This window comes from Chinchilla lanigera, unplaced genomic scaffold (genome assembly GCF_000276665.1).
Source record: "Chinchilla lanigera isolate Chin_1 unplaced genomic scaffold, ChiLan1.0 scaffold00020, whole genome shotgun sequence".
NCBI classification, from domain to species: Eukaryota; Metazoa; Chordata; class Mammalia; order Rodentia; family Chinchillidae; genus Chinchilla; species Chinchilla lanigera.
The window spans coordinates 21,940,875-21,945,526 of record NW_004955421.1 but is presented as its reverse complement, the minus strand read 5'-3'; positions in this window follow the sequence as shown (position 1 = coordinate 21,945,526).

Sequence of the window (4,652 nt, the reverse complement as noted above, 5' to 3'; positions counted from 1 at the left end):
ACATTGGCTAGTAGAGGTTCAGAATCCTCTGAGGTCACAATTAGTGACACAGCAGTTACTGGTCCCTGTTGCTCAGATTCCAGCCTGAGGCCCCTGGGCCAGAGAGTAGCTGTAAAGGCAGCAACAACCGGGCCAAGGCTGTTTGGCACTTTGGCTTTACTGACCCAAACAGGAACGTGCACATCTTCCCATGTCATACCCCAGATCTTGTTCTGTTAGGGTTGTGGAGACAGAAGAGGTAGACTAGAAATAGCTAAACTCTCACTGTGGCTGCAGAGAGGATCCTTTTCTGGCTGACCTTTACCTGAGTCCTAGCCATAAATGTGGGAGTTATTAGGCTGAGGTTTTGGCCCTAGAGCCTGGGCTTTGCAGCCTGAATTCTTAACTCCCAGTCTGGGCCCTTTTTTTTTTTTTTTTTTTTGGTTTTTCTCCGGTACCGGGAACCGAACTCACGACCTTGCGCTTGCCAGGCAGGCGCTTTTGCCGCTGAGCTAAATCCCCAGCCCCTCTGGGCCCTTTTCAGGGCATAGAGAAGCAGTGTCCGTCTGTGCCTCAGGGTCTGTCTGTAAGACGATACTGTGAGTCCAGCCTCAAAGGCGGGTGGAGGCATCAACTGTGGTCCATTTTGTCACATGCTTAGAACACTCCTGATTCCACAAGAAGGCCTGGTGAAGCTAAGAATCTGCTGTTCACAGAGCCTCCGGCTTAAGACTGACTGTCACAATCTGCTGCTTACTTAAGTGACAGAGTGTTGCACCACTGTCTCAGAGGCATAGAGCTAGGAGGAAAGGAAAGGAGGGAACGATGTCCCTTTCCTAGGACCTTGGGTGCACACACAAGGAAGAAAGCACCTGTGTTAGGTTAATGTCTCTAGAAACCTCAACCCAGATGGGAACGTCAGTGCAAGTGGTTTTCTGAGTGGGAACCCTTAGCAGAAGGGGCTGGAGGAACAGGGTAGGGTAGGAGCAGGCTGAGCAAGGTTGGGTCTCTGCTGGAGACTAGCTTCAGCCTGTCCCAGGCACTCTGGAGCAGGAACTGTTCCTGCTTGAGTAGGGTGGGTCAATATTTTCTTCCCTGGCAATCAATTTTCGGGGAGGAATCTGTAGGGTTGGGGTTACTGGCTGGAGCGGCTGTGAGGTGTTGACATCACACAGTAGCTTGGACCCAGTGCACCCGCTCCATATTGGCGGGGAGTTGCTCTCCTACCTATTGATAAGGAGTAGAAACAAATTGAGAAGGAGGCATAAGTGAACTGGGGAGAGGCCCGGAGAAGCAACCAATGCTCTCAGGAGACTCCCAGGAGACTTCACAGGGAGTAAAATGGGATGTTTCAGGTGGCCTGACCAACACTGTGCAGGAACTTGAATTCCAAGCAGTCTTCCCAAATCCTTCAGCCATAATGTATGTTTTCCCTCATTTTTTTTTCTGGGCCTAGGACTCTGCCAGCTTTGTAGAAAATGACTTGAAGTGAACAGCAGGGAAAGCTGTCTGGCACCATCGATTCTGACTGCCAAAGAGTGCTGGGAGTTTCTGCATCCGATGGTGGCTTCTCTGAATTTTTACGGTGGTGCAGGCTGGGGAAAGGCTGGACTCGCAGTAAGTGCGGAGAACTGGGTAGAACACTCCCTCTGCCAGACTTGCTGAGTGTCCCTGGGCAAAGTTACCCTCTTTGGACCTTCATTTTCTTGTCACAAATGGGAAGAGATAGTCCATTAGCCAAGAGACTAGAGAACTTTCCAAGGGGTCTTTGCATGACATTGGCCTGATGCTGGCAGGGCATGAGCTATAATCAAATAAGCGGCAGACCTGTGGGGCCAGCTGCGGCTCAGTCTTCTTTGCTTTTTATGCATCTTTTCCTTTTTTTCCAGCCTGATTACAGAGCACTAAAGAGCTGAAAGGAGACCTCTGGGGCAAGAGCACAGTGGGGTCAGATGAGAATAATCCTACTAACACAAGAGCATAAATAAGCAAGATGTGAGAATATGCAAAATGTTTGAGGACAAAAGATACAGGCTAAATTGCATATGGAGGTAACACTTCATAATGAGAAATGAGACAGTATAGAAGTTTACAGGCATTCGACACAAAGAAAGATGTTCCTAGATCTTTCTAGTAAGCTTCAGACCTACATAACTAACTGCATTGGTCAGGTGTTTCCTATGATGCAGCCCTGAGGATAAGCACTGTGTTTTGGGTGCTGAAAGCCCGCTGTGGACAAGTCATTCCCTACATTTTTCCCTCAGAAATGTTGTGGTTACCTTGCTGACTCCTCTCAGTGTTATCACCTCCAGCAGCTTCAGTATTAAACAGTTACCACTGACTTTTCATTTTAAACACATAGTTGTGGAGAAAAGGTACGGTTTGAAATCTTAGTTGGTACAATAAAAACAAGGCCTTTGAGTGAAGTTTTTAAACAGTGAAATTCCAGACAGGGTAAATGATGGTAGTTTTCTGGATGGGGGCTTTGGATGCTTTCCATACTAGGGAGACACCATCAACTTTGTTTTTCCTCCAGAGAGCTTTGGCTACTCACTGTGCTCTGTGCTTACCTATGGATTTCAGCTTTTTTTCTTTTCTTTTTTCTATTTCTGCAAACAACACCACAGTATGGACATTTTAACAGTATTAATCCTTCTAAGCCACGAACGTGAGATCTCTCTCCACTATTTGAATCTGCTTCGATATCTTTAATCATTAGAATTTTCAGAGTATAAGTCTTGACTTCCCTGCTTACATTTATTCCCAAGCATCTGACTCTTTTTAGTGCTAGTGTGAAGCGCACTGTTTTCTTTTCATGCAGTTAGCAGTACTTATAAATAAACAAGACAAGTTTCTTGGTACCTTTCGTGTTCTGCTTAGTTCATGTAATAACCATGAAAAGATTTTTTGTGGCCTCTTTAGTGTTTGTACATGTATGATCATGGCATCCACAAAACGGACAGTACTTCTTTCCTCCAGTTTGGATGCCTTTTATTTCTCCTTGCCTCCTTGCTCTAACAAGAACCTCCAGTGCTTTGTTGACTAGAAATGGTGAGGGCATCTTCACCTCACTCCTGATCTTTGATAAAAACATTACAATTATTAGCCAGTGATTATGATGTTGACTGTGGATTTGCAGTGTGGGCCATTAGCATGCTTAGGTAATTTCTTCCTAAACCTACTTAATTGACTTTTTTTTTAGTGAAATAGCCTTCAGAATTTTCAGATGCTTCCTTTGCATCTGTTGAAATGATCATGTAACTTCAGTTTTTCATTCAGTAATGTTGTGTCTCATAATAATTGATTTGCATATGCTGGACCACGTATTCTTTACTCGGGTGAGGTGAAATTTTGATTTGCCTTTCCCTGATGGCTAAGTTGTTGAACATTTAAAAATATAATTATTGTCCATTTGTACTTATGTAAGAAGTATCTGTTCAATTCAGTTGTCAATTTATTGATTATTCTTTCGGAATTATATTTTTTGAGTTCTTTATGTATTCTGGATATTGATCCTCTGTCTGAAGAGTAACTAAAAATAAATTTTCCTGTACCGTGTCTCCATTCTGCTGTTTCCTTTGCTGTGCAGTGTATTTTTAATTTCATGGAATACCATTATTGATTCATGCTATTATTTCTTGAATTATTAGCGCCATATTGAGTAAGTCATTTATTTTGAAGTGTTTTCTCTCTTTTTTTTTCTAGGATTTTCAGAGTTTCACGGAATTTAGATAGGTCTTTGATACATTTTGAATTATTTACAAATAGTTATTGTATCTTAAAAAGTTTAATAAACTTAGTCATGAAGTCATCTGGCGCCTCTCTTTTTTTCAGTGTGGGGGATTGAATTTAGGACCTCATGCATACTAGGTAAGCCTTCTGCCAGAGTCTCTACCCAGCCCCCTACATTTTTTGAGGGGGTGGTGGTCTTGGGATATTTTGGGTTATTTGTTCAGTCTTCGCTTAAATTATTGCACTATTCAAGTTTTTATTTCTTCATGCTTTAGCCTTTCTAGATTGTATATGTCTAGTTATTTATCCATTTCTTCCTGATTATTCTTTTTTTTTTTTTGGTTGTAATTGCTGATAGTCTTTCATGATTCCAGTGTTATCAGTTGTAGTGACTCCTCTTTCATTTCTGGTTTTGTCTACTATTTTGTTTTCTTAATCATTGTATGTAAGAGATTGTCAGTTTGTTTACCTCACCAAAAAATGATCTCTTGGCCGGGGCTATAGCTCAGCAGCACAAGTGCCTGATTGGCAAACACAAGGTCCTGAGTTTGATTCCCAGTACCAAAAAAAAAAAAAATGATCTCTTGGTTTGATTGATTTTTACTAATGTCTTGCTATATGGTTTTTTGTTATTTTTACTGTGATGTTTACTATTTTCTTTGCTATGCTGATTTAGGGTCTGATTTGTTATTTTTGTAGTTCCTTGAAAGATTAAGGTAGTTTATTTAATTTCCTTTCCATTTTCAATAGAGAAATATATTTTTATAAACCTGTCTTTTATAACTCTTCTTGATGCATCCCATTTTAGTATATATGTACTTTTATTTATATTTTTCAAGAAATTTTCTTACTTTGCTTTTGATTTTTCATTCTGTTGTGCTCATAGATACTTGATATAATTTCAGTTTTCTTTTTTTTTTTTTTTTTTTTTTTTGGTTTTT